Source organism: Aquarana catesbeiana, linkage group LG11, assembly GCF_042186555.1.
Source record: "Aquarana catesbeiana isolate 2022-GZ linkage group LG11, ASM4218655v1, whole genome shotgun sequence".
NCBI lineage: Eukaryota > Metazoa > Chordata > Amphibia > Anura > Ranidae > Aquarana > Aquarana catesbeiana.
In genome coordinates, this window is record NC_133334.1 from 29,451,267 (window position 1) to 29,469,352 (window position 18,086).

At 46.3% G+C, this 18,086-nt stretch overlaps 1 protein-coding gene across 1 annotated transcript in view; it reads left to right on the forward strand.

Annotated features, from left to right (window-relative positions):
- Positions 1-18,086, forward strand: part of SLC67A1 (solute carrier family 67 member 1) — a 96,096-nt gene that overhangs the window by 39,549 nt on the left and 38,461 nt on the right. The gene's annotated exons all lie outside the window — the stretch shown is intronic.

Consider the following 18,086-nt stretch of genomic DNA (forward strand, 5'->3'; position numbering starts at 1 on the left):
TTAACATTTGAAGTTAGCCATACCCCCTAAAGAAACCTTTACCTAACCTCTAGCCAAGACTTTCTCTATTACTGAAAACCGCTATCAATGCCCGGACAAAGTCCTTTAGCACCCAAGGTGAAAAGGCTCAAGTGCGCCCCCCTCCCCCATGAGCTGTCCATCAGCAGCAAAGGTGGCAGGCCCTGACCTTTTTTGCTGCCCCTCCTGCTGAAGCACTCAAGGTAGCTGCCCCTTTTGCCTACCCCTTGGTTCCGTCCTGCTAGCTATTAATAAATGTTAACTACCAAATACACCGAACATCACACTAAAAATTACTTGCAGTAAAAAAACAAAGGAGGTGATCCTGGAAACTTGGGAGCTGCCGGGTCTGAGTAATGCTATCACCCTCTGCCTATAATAATGGTGCAGGATCGTCTGAATTGCGAAAATGGATGAACAGTATCACAGGCCTTTCAGTAGTTAGCTCAAATTATGGATTCAGGGAATCCTACCCATAAGTTGTACCTTTTTAGCTGCAGCTCTCTCTACATCCATTCAGACTCCAGAATTTATACAGCTTCTCTGAGAGTTCAGAAAAAAAGTGGGTGGAGATCTGAAGTGACATTCTGCAGGTCCTAGGGAGGAGAGCTCTGAGAGCTGATTGGAGGGGAGGGAAGAAACACCCCCCGCCCCAACCCCACCCCCTCTCATCTGAAGTGACATTCTGCAGGTCTCAGGGAGGAGAGCTCTGAGAGCTGATTGGAGGGGAGGGAAGGGACACCCCCGTCCCAACCCCGCCCCCTCTCACCCCCCCCCCACCCCCCTTCACACAGCACACAGGAACAGAGCTGAGTCTGTCAATCACAGTCTGTGTGCTGGAGCTCCCTCCCCGTCACCATTTTTCTTTTGGTGTCAGGAAAACTTGTCAGAAGTGATTCATGCAGATAGCAGAGGAAGAAGGTTTACAAACACTTTAAAGTCCACCTAAAGGTCCAGTGTTGAGGGGGTTTACCAGACCCTTTGCTGTAATCACCTAAATGCCATAAGTTGGAGAGGTGTCCACTTTTGGCCACATCATGTATTTCAGACCCGTATTCTGCGGTTCCGTTGTATCTGTCCTCTGACTTTATAAACAGTCCGACTTTGCAGTCTGCTTCTTGTTTTGATACTTTATTTAGAGGCAACAGACCCGCATTGTCGATGGTGTTTTTAATTCACGAGTGGCCATGAGAGAAGTTATTATTCGGAGGCCCACAAGCTCACATTTTCTTGCTCCTAGGACAGAACGCATATTGGTTGATGTCATTGAGGAAGAATGTAACACGGGCCGTCTACCCACACTGCGCTATTCTGTATTATGTACTGAAATCTGGAAACTAGTGACCAAATGATCCTTGTTTATCACTGACAGTTCAAGAGTACCTGTCACTTTGTAGGTTGGGTAAGTGTGACGTTAGCAGCTACAGTGAGGGGGAGTATTTGACTCCCCTGCTGATTTTGTAGGTTTGCCTACTGACAAAGAAATAATCAGTCTATAATTTTAATGGTCGGTTTATTTTAACAGTGAGAGACAGGAATAACAACAAAAATATCCAGAAAAAACGCTTTTCAAAAAAGTTTATAGATTTATTTGCATTTTAATGAGTGAAATAAGTATTTGATCTCCTATCAATCAGCAACATTTCTGGCTCCCAGGTGTCTTCTATACAGGTAACGAGCTGAGATTAGGAGCACTCCCTGAAAGGGAGTGCTCCTAATCTCAGCTTGTTACCTGTATAAAAGACACCTGTCCACAGAAGCAATCAATCAGATTCCAATCTCCCCACCATGGCCAAGACCAAAGAGCTGTCCAAGGATGTCAGGGAGAAGATTGTAGACCTACACAAGGCTGGAATGGGCTACAAGACCATCGCCAATCAGCTTGGTGAGAGGGTGACAACAGTTGGTGCGATTATTCACAAATGGAAGAAACACAAAATAACTCTCAATCTCCCTCGGTCTGGAGCTCCATGGAAGATCTCACCTTGTGGAGTTTCAATGATCATGAGAACGGTGAGGAATCAGCCCAGAACTACACAGGAGAATCTTGTCAATGATCTCAAGTCAGCTGGGACCATAGTCACCAAGAAAACAATTGGTAACACACTACGCCGTGAAGAACTGAAATCCTGCAGCGCCTGCAAGGTCCCCCTGCTCAGGAAAGCACATGTACAGCCTGTCTGAAGTTTGCTAATGAACATCTGAATGATTCAGAGGAGAACTGGGTGAAAGTGTTGTGATCAGATGAGACCAAAATCGAACTCTTTGGCATCAACTCAACTCGCTGTGTTTGGAGGAGGAGGAATGCTGCCTATGACCCCAAGAACACCATCCCCATCATCAAACATGGAGGTGGAAACATTATGCTTTCAGGGGGTGTTTTTCTGCTAAGGGGACAGAACAACTTCACCGCATCAAAGGGACGATGGACGGGGCCATGTACCGTCAAATCTTGGGTGAGAACCTCCTTCCCTCAGCCAGGACATTGAAAATAGGTCATGGATGGGTCTTCCAGCATGACAATGATCCAAAAAACACGGCCAAGGCAACAAAGGAGTGGTTCAAAAAGAAGCACATTAAGGTCCTGGAGTGGCCTAGCCAGTCTCCAGACCTTAATCCCATAGAAAATCTGTGGAGGGAGCTGAAGGTTCGAGTTACCAAACGTCAGCCTCGAAACCTTAATGACTTGGAGAGGATCTGCAAAGAGGACAAAATCCCTCCTGAGATGTGTGAAAACCTGGTGGCCAACGACAAGAAACGTCTGACCTCTGTGATTTATTTATTTAATTATGCAGTAAGTATTATTGGAAGTATATCTTATTTTATTCATTATTATTTTTACTGCTATCGCTTCTTGTGGAAATTTTAGGAGATTATTAGGAGCTTATATATTCTTATCCTTTATTTATATGGGAATATGAGGATAATATTAGCGCAACTGACCATTCTTACTATTTATTGACCTCTGTGATTGCCATCAAGGGTTTTGCCACCAAGTACTAAGTCATGTTTTGCGAAGGGGTCAAATACTTATTTCACTCATTAAATTGCAAATCAAGCATTTTTTCTGGATATTTTTGTTATTCTGTCTCTCACTGTTAAAATAAACCGACCACTAAAATTATAGACTGATCGTTTCTTTGTTAGTGGGCAAACATTCAAAATCATCAGCAGGGGATCAAATACTTTTTTTGCTCACTTGTAGGTACCTTGTGGCGAACTCCAAGTATCCTAAGCAAGCAGGAAAAATGAAGGTGTTTTTTTTAGAATTATACCTGAACTTAGAGTCAGTACCAAGACAGAGTCATCCAGAGCTAAGTTATCAAATGTATTTTGACTTGATAGAAAATTTGACTTCTTCAGCAAAGTCAATTCATTAGCACAGCCTCCTCCCTCCTTGCACATCATAGACCCTTTGCTTCTGGGAGTGTCTAATTATTGTCTGTGCTGGCCCAGCTCCTTCACTCCTCCCCTTGCTTCTCTACATAGGGTGACGGGCATCCCGCGATTCTGTTTTTGCGCAATTTTACCGTGATTCGTCGGGCGACTATCGCTGCAAAATCGCTCTGCATTGTGAACGGAGCCTAAAGTGTATTTTTTCCCAAAAAATTGCATTTGAAAGACTGATTTTTACTTGTAAACAGCAAATGTCTAAAAAAAGGCCTGGTCAGTAAGTGATTATAGCAAGTCATAAAGGGGGAAGCTGCAGCAGGGGCTGATCTTTGCCAGCAGGGCCAGTGCTACCACTAGGCAAACTAGGCAGCCGCCTAGGGCGCCCGGCCACTGGTTTTCCTACAGTACTCTCTTCTATCTACAGCAGGCAACTAAGTCTCAGCATCAGCAGGCACCCGCACACCGTTCGCACATAGTGTCAGAGGCGCAGTGGTGGCGGAGGACTGTGTATGTGTCCCGACTCCTGAATGAATGGAAGCAAGCAAACATTCATTGATGGGCGCTGGTAGGCTGCATTGATGGGCGATGGTGAGGCTGCATTTGATGGGCGCTGGTGAGACTGCATTTGATGGGCACTGGTGAGACTGCATTTGATGGGCGCTAGTGAGGCTGCATTTGATGGGCGCTGGTGAGGCTGCATTTGATGGGCGCTGGTGAGACTGCATTTGATGGGCGCTGGTGAGACTGCATTTGATGGGCGCTGGTGAGACTGCATTTGATGGGCGCTGTTGAGGCTGCATTTGATGGGCGCTAGTGAGGCTGCATTTGATGGGCGCTGGTGAGGCTGCATTTGATGGGCGCTAGTGAGGCTGCATTTGATGGGCGCTGGTGAGGCTGCATTTGATGGGCGCTAGTGAGGCTGCATTTGATGGGCGCTGGTGAGGCTGCATTTGATGGGCGCTAGTGAGGCTGCATTTGATGGGCGCTGGTGAGGCTGCATTTGATGGGCGCTGGTGAGGCTGCATTTGATGGGCACTGGTGAGGCTGCATTTGATGGGCGCTGGTGAGGCTGCATTTGATGGGCGCTGGTGAGGCTGCATTTAATAGGCGCCGGTGAGGCTGCATTTGATGGGAGCTGGTGAGGCTGCATTTGATGGGTGTCGGTGAGGCTGCATTTGATGGGCGCTGGTGAGGCTGCATTTGATGGGCGCTGGTGAAGCTGCTTTTGATGGGCGCTGGTGAGGCTGCATTTGATGGGCGCTGGTGAGGCTGCATTTGATGGGCGCTGGTGAGGCTGCATTTGATTGGCGCTGGTGAGGCTGCATTTAATAGGCGCCGGTGAGGCTGCATTTAATGGGAGCTGGTGAGGCCGCATTTGATGGGAGCTGGTGAGGCTGCATTTGATGGGCGCTGGTGAGGCTGCATTTGATGGGCGCTGGTGAGGCTGCATTTGATGGGCTCTGGTAGGCTGCATTTGATGGGAGCTGGTAGGCTGCATTTGATGGGCGCTGGTAGGCTGCATTTGATGGGCGCTGGTGAGGCTGCATTTGTTGGGCGCTGGTGAGGCTGCATTTGATGGGCGCTGGTGAGGCTGCATTTGATGGGGGCTGGTGAGCCTGCATTTGATGGGCACTTCATTAAAAAGGTGGGGGTTTACATAGGCAGGGAAAAGGGGGTGGAGTCAGGGGTGGAGCCAGGGGGGGGTGGCAAAATGGGGTTTTGCCTACGGTGTCAAAAATCCTTGCACCAGCCCTGTTTGCCAGACATTTGCAATTGCAGTGAAGAACTGCGCAGGCATAGGTGTGCGCAGCATCTTGCATTAGGGTGTGCACCCCAAAGCTTAAATACATATGCATGTGTATATGTACTGATGGTGTCAGTAGGGCAGTGGACAGTGTAATTTAGTTAATTTTCTTTTCCCCAAATTTTTGGGCTTGTGTAACATTTTTTGGGGGGGATGAAATATCAGTGGTCAAAACAGGGGGGAATATGCAGCACACAAGGCAATTAGGGTGTGCCCAGGCACACCTGGCACACCCTGTGCGCACGCCTATGTGCGCAGGTACCAGAATTTACACGATTGTGTCATTTCTGAGCCAGCATCTCAGTTCAGGAAGCAGATGGCGACCATGGATGATGCCTAAATAAAGAAGGTGCTGTGCTTCTAAAAGGAAAAGCAAATTAAGACAAGGTCGGGGCGGGGGGGGGGGGGGGTACTGTTATCTCTATAAGTAATAAATATCTGACAGTATTAAACTGACACATTACTCAGCATGAACATATATGTCTGATAGGTCCACTTTAATATTAAATTATTAAATGTTCAGATGCTTTTAGACATAAACATCCTGATCTGGCCATATGGTGGAAAGTAAGGGATAGATTGTGTATCAGAGCTGCGGGCATGCTGGGACTTGTGGATCTCTGACAGCTGGAGCTCTCTGGTTTGCCTGTGGCCAGTCTATAGTATACTGTTTGGCCCAGTAAAACAAATGTATAGTGACAGCTGTTCCATAATGCTGTGGAATTTCCCTATACATAATGGGGGCGTTTATAGAACAGAGACGTTTTCTGTGGGGCTGATGCAGGACTGACCCGGGAATTGCCGCATGAGGGTCTCTTTGTTCTCCGAGTGGTTTCCTTTCATGCGGCTTGTGTTTTGATGTGCAACGTAGGAGGCATACTGTATATCAAGATACATCGACTACAGGCGCAGGGATGTGATTGGCTGAGCCAGGACCCTTCCATCCGGAGCAGAATCCACGCTCCAGGCAGATATGAAAGATTCAAATTAATGCAACTCTGTGATCATTAATGCATCATTTTATTTATATATACTGTCTGTGTGTGTGTGTATGTGTGTGTTTATATATATATATATGATAGACAGACCGACAGATATCTCACAAAAGTGAGTACACCCCTCACATTTTTGTAAATATTTTCTTCTACCTTTTCATGTGACAACACTGAAGAAATGACACTTGTCTACAATGTAAAGTAGTGAGTGTACAGCTTGTATAACAGTGTAAATTTGCTGTCCCCTCAAAATAACTCAACACACAGCCATTAATGTCTAAACCGCTGGCAACAGCCCTAAGTGAAAATGTCCAAATTGGGCCCAAAGTATCAATATTTTGTGTGGCCACCATTATTTTCCAGCACTGCCTTAACCCTCTTGGGCATTGAGTTCACCAGAGCTTCACAGGTTGTCACTGCAGTCCTCTTCTACTCCTCCATGATGACATCACAGAGCTGGTGGATGTTAGAGACTTTGCGCTCCTCCACCTTCCGTTTTGAGGATGTCCCACAGATGCCCAATAGGGTTTAGGTCTGGAGACATACTTGGCCAGTCCATCGCTTTTACTTTTAGGAAGCACCAACACAAGGAACCGATCGGTTCTGCTTTAGAGCAAGAGGCATGCTGATCAGAGGAGAGAGCAGAGTGACAGAGAGTTGAGCTCACCATTCTGCTGTTTCTCCTCCTTTCACTGTCCAATCACAGGCTGGAAATGTTAAACCTTTTGGCAGGCAAAATAGCTCCCTTTTATGCACTTCATCTGTGGATTTTGCTGTTTGCCTGTTTTAATGGTTTAGTCCAGTGGTGGCCAACTTGAAAATTCTAGGAGGCCTCAAGTTGGGTGCACAAAAGCAAAAAAAAAATGTAGCTCCTCAAATTTTGGTCCTGTTATATTTTTCATGCTCACTGAAGAGAATGTTGAAGTAAAATAATCCAGATTGTTGGTGTCAATGACAGTAATAGTAACTCCCAGCATTGATGTCAGTGGTTGCATTAATGACCCCCACTATTGGTGTCAGAAACTACAATAATTACTACCAGGAATGGTGTCAGTAGCGACAATATTAATCCCCAGCATTGGTGTCAGTGACCTTAATAATAACCCCCAGTATTGGTATCAGTGGCTGCAATCATTACCCCCAGCATTGGTGTCACTGACTACAATAACAACCCCCAGCATTGACGTCAGTGACTGCAATAATAACCCCCAGAATTGGTATCAGTGACTGAAATAATAACCCCCAGCATTGGTGCCAGTAACCACAATAATAACTCCCAGCATTGGTATCAGTAACAACAATGATAACCCTAAGCATTGGTGTCAGTATCCACAATAACCTCCAGCTTTGATATCAGTTGCTGCAATAATACAACCCAGCATTGGTATCAGTGGCTGAAATAATACCACCCAGCATTGGTATCAGTGACTGCAATAATACCACCCAGCATTGGTGTCAGTGGCCAAAGGAATGACCCCCAGCATTGATGTGAGTGACTGCAATGATAACCCTCAGCACTGGTGTCAGTGGTCACAATAATGACCCCCAACATTGGTGCCAGTGGATGCAATATTAACCCCCAGCTATGGTATCACTGGCTGCAGTAATAAGCCCTAGCTTTAGGGTTGCCACCTGTCCAGGATTCACCCGGACACTCCGGGTTTTGAATCCTGTGTCCAGGTTTCAGTCTGCATTATTCAGACCGAGCTATGAATCCCCAAGTAACCGAGATAGTCACACACAAATCTGTTGCCATCTGGAGCTGAAGGCAGCTGTTTTGGGGCAGGTTTGACATCATTGGGGGGGCGAGGCGATGATGTCAACAAGAGCAATTTGACCACACCCAAAGGTGTCTTTTATAATCCTATAGTGTATACTACGAAAAAATAAATGGCCATGTGCCACTAAACTGTTCGGGTTTTGGCTTGAAGAAAATGCTAGGCAACCCTACCTAGCATTGGTGTCAGTGGCCACAAGAATGACCCCCAGAATTTGTGTGAGTGACTGCAATGATAACCCCTAGCATTGGTGTCAGTGTCTACAATAATAACCCCCAGCATTGGAAACCATGACTGCAGTAATAGGTCTCAGCATTGGTGTCAGTGACTGCAATAATAGCCCCCAACATTGGTATCAGTGGCCACAATAATGACCCCCAGCATTAGTGCCAGTGGATGCAGTAATAACCCCCAGCATTGATGTCAGTGACTGCAATAATAACCCACAAAATTGGTGCCACTGACCTCAGTAAAACTTCCACATTGGTGGTCAGTGGCGACAATAATAGTCCCCAACATTTGTGTCAGTGGCCTCAGCAATCACCCCCAGCATTGGTGTAATTGACTGCAATGATAACCCCCGACACTGGAGTCAGTGTCCTCCGTAATAACTCTACGTTTGAGGTCAGTGGCAATGCTGTTAAACCTCACCTCACCCCACCCCCATTTGTGGTCAGTGGCAGGTGGTATTTAACACAACTCCATATTTAAATACCTGATCCCTCACTGCTCTCTCTGACAACAATGGGCCTCTACTGTTGGGCGGAGATCCCTCTGCTTGACAATACTGGCTTCATTTCAGTGCTGATTGCTGTAACAAGCTTCCAGCCATCTCTTTGTAAAGAGTCCAACATTCGGTGGGCTGCACACAGAGAGATGGCGGCCCATGGGCTGAGTGTTGGGTTCCAGGGGTTGAGCTTGTATGGGCTGAGCGTTGGGTTCCAGGGGTTTAGCTTCTATGGGCTGATTGTTGGGTTCCAAGGGTTTAGCTTGTATGGGCTGAGCGTTGGGTTCCAGGGGTTTAGCTTGTATGGGCTGAGCATTGGGTTCCAGGGGTTTAGCTTGTATGGGCTGAGCATTGGGTTCCAGGGGTTGAGTTTCTATGGGCTGAGTGTTGGGTTCCAGGGGTTTAGCTTGTATGGGCTGAGCGTGGGGTTCCAGGGGTTTAGCTTGTATGGGCTGAGCGTTGGGTTCCAGGGGTTTAGCTTGTATGGGCTGAGCGTTGGGTTCCAGGGGTTTAGCTTGTATGGGCTGAGCGTTGGGTTCCAGGGGTTGAACTTGTATGGGCTGAGTGTTGGGTTCCAGGGGTTGAGCTTCTATGGACTGAGCGTTGGGTTCCAGGGTTTAGCTTGTATGGGCTGAGCGTTGGGTTCCAGGGGTTGAGCTTCTATGGGCTGAGTGTTGGGTTCCAGGGGTTTAGCTTGTATGGGCTGAGCGTTGGGTTCCAGGGGTTTAGCTTGTATGGGCTGAGCGTTGGGTTCCAGGGGTTGAACTTGTATGGGCTGAGTGTTGGGTTCCAGGGGTTGAACTTGTATGGGCTGAGTGTTGGGTTCCAGGGGTTGAGCTTCTATGGGCTGAGCGTTGGGTTCCAGGGGTTGAGCTTGTATGGGCTGAGCGTTGGGTTCCAGGGGTTTAGCTTGTATCCGCACAGCAGGGTTTCTATGGATCCACAAACTACTTTATTTTCCTTCCTGTAATTTAACTTTTTATAATTTTATAACTACGGTGTGCTTGAAATTATTTGTTCTCTTCCTTATCATGACATTGAAACTCAACCAACAACCCTGTGACTACCTACCATAGAAATGTAGTGAGAACATCTACATATATCGTATCATGCATTGCATAAATGATGACAGCATAGAGGGTTCTGTGCATTACATAATTATGGAAACTATTGAATTATCAATGGGGTTACACCACCTTGGCATACTTTTCTGGGTCAAATATCCAGAGAGGGTAGCAAACTAATCCATTTTAAAAATAGTATTTTTTAATTTAGCTGTACAACCCAAATTCCCACAAAGTTGGGATGCTGTGTAAAATCCACATGAAAACAGAATCCAATGATTTACAATTCTCATAAACCAGGGCTTGACAAATTTTGCTTTGAATCTAGGAGCCAGCTAAAAAATTTAGGAGCCAGGTTTTTTTTAACTAAAAAAGCTTATGGACAGAATATGTAACATGTTCCCGAAGGTGAATTTATCCATTAACCTTTTCGCTGCCGCTGTCATCACTGCGTTTCTTGCACACGTTTAAAACATTTTAGGACTGAAGATTACATAAAATCCCCAAAACATACAATATTACCGCAAAAGTCTAAAACACAAAATTTCAGTAAAAAACACATTAGAGTTAACCAACATTCGGGTCCCAGATCCAGGGACACTGTTAACAATCTGTGTTTTGCGTGCCCACTTTCCCGGGTAGGCATGCCCATACCACACCCACTTTTTGGGTTGTCCCACCCCCACCCTTCCCCTTGTGGCCACGATACCAGCAATTAATGCCCTTTTGAGTTACTGTGCATGTGCAGCAGCTTAAATGAGGTTCATGCTGTAACAACATTGGCAGGACAGAGGGCCGAGATGTGGGACTGTCCCAGAAGATTCGGGACAGTTGGCATCTATGTGTGATGATGTAATAGGAAAGTCTGTGTTTTGTGTGCCCACTTTCTGGACAGGCATGTCCATACCACGCCCAGTTTATGGGTTGTCCCGCACAGACCTTGCCTCTAAATATGCAGGGACCGCTCACTTGCCATGGTACCTGCAGTTAATGCCCTTTTGAGTTACAGTTCATGTGCAGCAACTTATATAAGGTTGATGCTGTGATCCAGGGACATTGCCTGGGACACAACAATGGCAGGACAAAGGGCCAAGATGTGGGACTGTCCCAGAAAATTCGGGACAGTTGACATCTATGTGTATGACATAATAGGAAGGTCTGTGTTTTGTGTGCCCCCTTTCCAGGCAGGCATGCCCATACCACGCCCACTTTATGGGTTGTTCCACCCCAACCCTGCCTCTGAATATGCAGGGACCCCTCACTTGTGGCCATGATACCTGCAATGAATGCCCTTTTGCGTTACTGTGCATGTGCAGTAACCTAAATTAGGTTCATGCTGTGATCCTGGGACATTGCCTGGGACACAGCATTGGCAAGACAGAGGGTCAAGATGTGGGACTGTCCAAAAATAATTGGGGCATTTGGCATCTATGTGTAATTATGTAATAGGAAGGTTTAGGGGATGAACAGGGGACTTTAGGAGGTGAAAATTGGCAGGACAGAGGGTCAAGATGTAGGACTGTCCCAGAAAATTCGGGACAGTTGGCATCTATATGTCAAGATGTCATCAGAAGGTCTGTGTTTTGTGTTCCCACTTTTCAGGCAGGCATGCCCATACCACACCCACTTTATGGGTTGTCCCGCCCAGACCCTACCTCTGCATATGCAGAGACCGCTCACTTGTGGCCATTATTTCTGCAATTTAACTCCCTTTTGAGTTACTGTGCATGTGCAGTAACCTAAATTAGGTTCATGCTGTGATCCTGGGACACAACATTGGCAGGACAGAGGGTCAAGATGTGGGACTGTCCCAGAAAATTTGGGACAGTTGGCATCTATGTGTGATGATCTAATAGGAAGGTCTGTTTTTATACAGTATGCCCACTTTCCTGACAGGCATGCCCATACCACGCCCACTTTAGGGGTTGTCCTACCCCAACCCTGCTCCTAAATATGCAAGGACTGCTTACGCGTGGCCATGATAACCGCAATTAATGCCCATATGCATCCTTTTCTCCATTATATGCCGTTTTCGCTGTCTGGGTTTATGAAAGGTTTGCTAGCAAATAGGTAATGCTTAAAATTATAATAATAATAAATAAAAAAATATACATCAATAAATTATTAAATAAAAATATAAAAAAATTGTAAAAAAAATTTGTCCAGCCAATACAATTTTGGATAGTTTGGGCCCTGTACCCATAGAATGAGTCAACATATGTAATATTCCAATTTTACTTTTTTTAATTTCAATAAATTATTCCTTAAAAATATTTTAAAATATAATTTTTTTTTGTCAAGCCAATACAATTTTGGATAGTTTTGGACCTGACATATTCTCTGTACCCATAGAATGAGTCAACACAGGTAATAAATGCTTCAAATTTAATTTTTGTTTTATTTCAATAAGATATTCCTTAAATTAATTTAAACATTTTTTTATTTTTTATTTTTGTCCAGCCAATACAATTTTGGATAGTTGTGGCCCTGACATGTTCTCTGTACCCATAGAATGAGTCCACACTCCTCTTTAAAATGTCTACATACATTTTGCAAAGACAGCAGGTGCCCCCCCATGAAACTCTCACTTTAGTCCTTGTCACAAATATGGATGAGTCTTCCTGCTTTTTGGGACATTTTGCACAAATATTCTTTCGAATCTGTCAGATTTTGAGATTTTGCAGACCCCCCGATGCCTTTTGTCTCCTTTACAGTAAATGTCTAATTTGGTCAGGAAGCCAAGCGCTGGACACACAGAGTGTCCTTTCTGACATCGCTAATCGCGTCTGTGCAAGATGGCGACCACAATGGCTCCTTTGTGCCCTTAGTGGGGTGAGGCCCATGTCACTGCCGCAGTATGTATGAAAGGGAGGAGGGGGGGAGCTGCTTGTTCAGAGATGGGGAAATCCTCCATCGGATTCAATGCTTCTGCCCTGCGGACCGGCAATAATTACAGCTCTGAAAGAGATAACTTCCTCCTGAATAGAGTATGGCCTGAGGCCCGAGGTCTACGGGGTCCAGGGGACGTGGAGGCTTTATAATAGATTTCCTGGTCTGGGGCTTTATAGGAACACAAAATGTTTTCTGATGTTCCCGAAGTTCCCGTGACCCTGATTGCAGGGTTGCAAAAATGTATTTTTTTTTTTTTTTAAAGGACAGATGAACTAAAATTTAGGGACAGTTGAACCGTACTAGGATCATGTATGAGTATATACAAGGCAACACAACGGGCTCCTACTCCCATGTGAGTAGTCAACCAAAGAAATTGCAGTAGCACCTACTTAACACCAGAGGAACCTTCAGGGCCCCGGTGCAAGAAACCATGAAGGGCCCCACTGACTGCTGGGGTCCTTTCCATCAGTCCCAGTGCCCTTTCTATCGTTCCTGGAGCCCTTTTCCTCTGGTCTCAGGGCTAGAGTTGCCACCTCATCCCTTTAAACCTGAACACATATGAATTACACAGGTTCTGGGGCTAATTAAATGCAGATAAGGCAACAAGTGAGTTTAATTAACACCTTAATCAGCCACAGAACCTGTGTAATTCATATGTGTTCGGGTTTAAAGGGATGAGGTGGCAACCATACTCAGGGCCCTTCCCCCCCAAGCCCGGGGGCCCTTTACTCTTAGTTCACACTGCTGGGACTTACCATGCGACCTGCGACACAAAGTCACATGACAAGTCAAAACGCATTCATTTCAATTGGTTCCGGTTTACTCAATGCGTTTAATGTTGCAAGGACAAAAAAAAGTTTACTGCGCTACTTTTTCTGCGACTTTGGTGCGATTTGAGTGTCATAGACTGCAATGTTAAAACACAAAAGTCGCAAGCAAGTCACATGGCTTTGGGGTTGAAGCGGTGCAAAGCGAGCCTAATGCCCCGTACACACGCTCGGACTTTCCGACGGCAAAATGTGCGATCGGAGCCTGTTGTCGGAAATTCCGACCGTGTGTAGGCTCCATCTGACTTTTTCCATCATCCACCCAAAATTTGAGATCTGGATCTCAAATTTTCCGACAACAAAATCCGTTCTCGTAAATTCCGATCGCGTGTAGACAATTCCTGACGCATCAAAGTGCCACGCATGCTCGGAATCGAGCAGAAGAGCAGCGCTGGCTACCGAACTTCATTTTTCTCGGCTCATTGTACGTGTTGTACGTCACCGCGTTCTTGACGTTCGGAATTTCCGACCAACTTTGTGTGACCGTGTGTATGCAAGACAAGTCTGTGCCAACATCCGTCGGAAAAAAAAAAACATGGATTTTGTTGTCGGAAAATCCTATCGCGTGTACGCGGCATTACGGTCCCGCAGCAGGACCATTTCACATGTTCTGCAGCAGCCCCCTTTCTGCCATCTTGGCCCCTCCTCCCCATGGTGGCAGGATGCCAGGGCCCAGTTGCAATTGCGACCTTTTTAACGCTGGTAGTTCCACGACTGCCCTCCGCATTTATGTGCCGCTGTCTTTTTCTGGGGCACACACCATTAACGCCCCCAGAACTGTGACCAGAGCTCAATTTTTACATTAAGGCTTCATATACACTGCTGCTGGTAAACGGATGTTTAGGAGCAGTTGTGCGTTTTTTTTTTTTTTAGCTGCCACTGAAACGCTGCAGTCACTTTTAGGGCTCATTCACACTAGTGCTGGCCTTGTGTTCATATCGCTCTTCAGAGAGCATTTGACAGGTGGTAAGGAAGCGTTGTATCGCCTCCTCACACGCTGCTTTGAACCCCACACCAAGTGCGCTGCAACCGTTGCGGGGCTCTTGCAGAGCAACCCCTTTTTCACTTGAAGGGGTAAAGTTCGGGGACACTATGCCCGTTAAAGGCGATGGGGTATAATTCCCGACTTGGCATGTGTATACCCTTGGCCGCTGCCTCTGCAGCTAAAGCTAGCAGTTGGGGGGGGTGGTTTGGGGTTGCGGTAAAAGCGTGGCTCAACTGTGGGGTTTTACCACCCTCCAATGGCTAGTGTGAACAAGCCCTCAGGCACCAAATAGTTGTCTTGCTGGATTTCTTGAGAAAAGTAGGTAAGAGTTGGGAGACAGGCAGAGAGCAGTACATAGAGAGCCGTTCTATGAGGATGGTACTGGAATAAGAAAAAAAGCACAATTCAAGTTGCTCAGTCGGGTTCATTTCCTGTGTAAACAAGTACTGTATATTTGCTTAGAGAACTGCTGGGAATTGGATGTTGGACTGGATGCACCTTGCCAGGCAATGACTGTGTGCTACAGCGTTGTAGGTCACATTTGTCACTTAGGCTTATTTAAAGCAGAACAGCATCTAAAAATACCAATATAAAAATGATTAGCCTTTGATAAGATAACATAATAAACAACAATTGCAATATCGACAGAGAAAGCAGAGTCCCCCCCCCCCCCCCAAAAGAGCTTCTTGTCCTCAAAGCCAGCATCATTCCACTTCCACTTCATCTGAGCCCAGGCCATCCGGAACCCACCCCTAGCCTGCGACTGGACAGTGAAAGGAGAAGCAGCACCCATGATTAGCTCATCTGTCATGCTGCTTGTCAGTATATGTACTGATTGGCTGCTTGTGCTGCTTCTTCCTCCCAGACTATAGCCATGCTGTACAGGGATTTCAAGAGGCTGATACCGGCTTTTTTTAATTGGGGGGGCACATGGTGGGGCACAGCATAATGTTGGGGGGGGGGGTCAGGGCCCCCTCTGCCCCCCCCCCCCTAGGGACACCATTGCCTGGGGGCAGCGCAGCACAACCCACATCACAGCACCTGCCACGCTGCCGTAGGGAGACTGAAGTGTCCATTCACCCTCTGCTCCCCACTGTTGATCACTGGAGGCCCTGAGGGAGAGACCCTTCTACAGTGAGAGGTCACCACAGCATTTTGTTTTGGACAGCGATGAGATGGGTCAGAGCCTCTGTTGGCTTTTCATTGGCATCTGTATCTTTGTTGGCAAGATTTCCCTTTTCTTCCTGTAAGCACAGGAAGCAACTATGAGAACTTTGTCTGACTTATGAAATGGAAGAGACAATGGGGGTCTCTCATCAACTGCCAGAGAGTTTAACAAGACTCGTGGCCACTCACTAAAATTAGAAGAAAAGAGGTTTAACCTTAAACTACATAGAGGGTTCTTTACTGTAAGAGCGGCAAGCATGTGGAATTCCCTTCCACAGGCGGTGGTCTCAGCGGGGAGCATACATACCACAACATACAGGGATATACAATGTAATACTGACATATAATCACACACATAGGTTGGACTTGATGGACTTGTGTCTTTTTTCAACCTCACCTACTATGTAACTATGTAGCTATATGTAATTCATTTGTCTTTTATATCTCCTAAGAGTTCATCTTTTGAGTGTTTATTGAGGAAGGTGTCCGCAGCAATGCGCACGTTGTTGGCTCGAGAGATCCTTGCTTGGTATTGTGTTGTGCACCATTTGTATTATTGGTACAGATGAGGTTTGATGTATTAACTCTCATCATAAGAATTCTTTAAAGCGGTTGTATACCCTTATTTGTTATAATAAGGCCTATGATGAGGCTTACCTGTAGGTAAAAATGAATATCTCCTAAACCTGTACGGTTTAGGAGATATTCACTTAGCATGCAGCCGCTGACGTCAGCTGTGGAGGCCCGGCTGTAGGTCCGGCAGACGCTGCCGAACCTTGCCGGGAAGAAGTCTCCCGTGCACATGCATAATCTCGGAGCCATGAACCCGGAAGAACGGTGGACCAGGATCAGATGCCGAGGCCTTGTTCTAAGGTGAGTATTTCACAATGAGCTAGTAATGAGCTAGTAGAATTCAGGGGATGGCATAACAGTCATATCACATCGACATACATTCACATTATAATACATACTCAATCACATTTAGTGGACGGTCCACAGTAGTCACATGTGAAAGCATATGCAGCACTCTAAACAGCCATCCTCCCTACAGACTCTCCTTCACCCGGGATCATTAGTACCCACAGTAATGAGCTGTTTGTAGTCACCTCCTCCTTAGGACCCTCCAGGGAAATAGCCTCACCCAGGGAACTCTTAGCCTGCTGCAACCCCCCCCCCCCCCCCCCCCCATGAGGGTCAGGAAGTCAACAGCCAGCCCTCCAGGGTGCAGGTCCACCCCTCCTGCCCTGTCCACATGCTGGTTACATGTGGGGTGTTCAGCTCTCATACCCCAAGTGCACTAGGGTTCCTCCTAACCTGGCTTACAGTATACAGTGGAACCTTGGTTTACGAGTAACGCGGTTAACGAGCGTTTTGAAAGACGAGCAACTTTTTTTTTAAAATCCTGACTCGGTTTGCGAGTGTTTTCTCACAAAATGAGCAGGATTCAAGCCAACGGGGTGTGCAGTACCGCATTTGGCCAGAGGTGCGGGGGCGCCGGGGAGACTCGGAACGGTTCAGAGCCGTTCGGAACCACTCGGAAATACTCGGAAATACTCCATTCCTGAGTGTTTCCGAGCCTTTCCGAGGGTTTCTGAGTTCAGCCGAGCTTTCCCCGAGTATTTCCAAGGCTCTCCGGCGCCCCCCCACCTCTGGCCACATGCGGTATAGCATGCAATAGAAGTCAATGCGTAACGAATTATCTTAGTTTCCATTGACTTCTATGGGGAAACTTGCTTTGATATGCGAGTGCTTTGGATTATAAACATTCTCCTGGAACGGATTATGCTCGTAATCCAAGGTTCCACTCTATGTGGGTACTCACTCACCCATGACATCACTGCAGGAGGGCTCTAACTAAAAGGGTCCTAGCACCTGATGACACTGTCTGCTGTAACTGGACACTTTTCTGGCACAGAGCCACCTAGTGGCAAGCTAGCTAACTGCATCTGCCTACACCTGCTTTTTCCTAACACGCAGAAAAAGGGGGGTTCCCTTTAACAGATATGCAGGGGTGCTATTAAATCTTTATAGCACTCCCACACATCTTCTAACGTGCACGTTTTCGTGCATGCCAAAATGCATGGTGCCACAGCACCATAAAGCCCAGTGTGGCCCAATTTTGCAAAATCGACTTCCTTTGCGCCTTCCCTGCGTGTAGGGCAGCCCATCAAAATGAATGGGCCGCCCTACACGTAAAACATGGGAGTGCAGGAAAACGCACAGAAACACATGCGTGCTCTGTCCCCCTTAATAAGACAATATTTCCTTCTGTCTAGTAAGATAATTTGCATATATTGGATGATATAATTGACGGAAATGTATTGACTTTTGTCTGTAGTTTTGTATGGGAAAAACAGTTTTAAGAAATGCCAAACAGAAGTATTTTCTTAAATATATAATTTTTTTTTTGTGAAATTGATACCTTTTAAAAGTCCT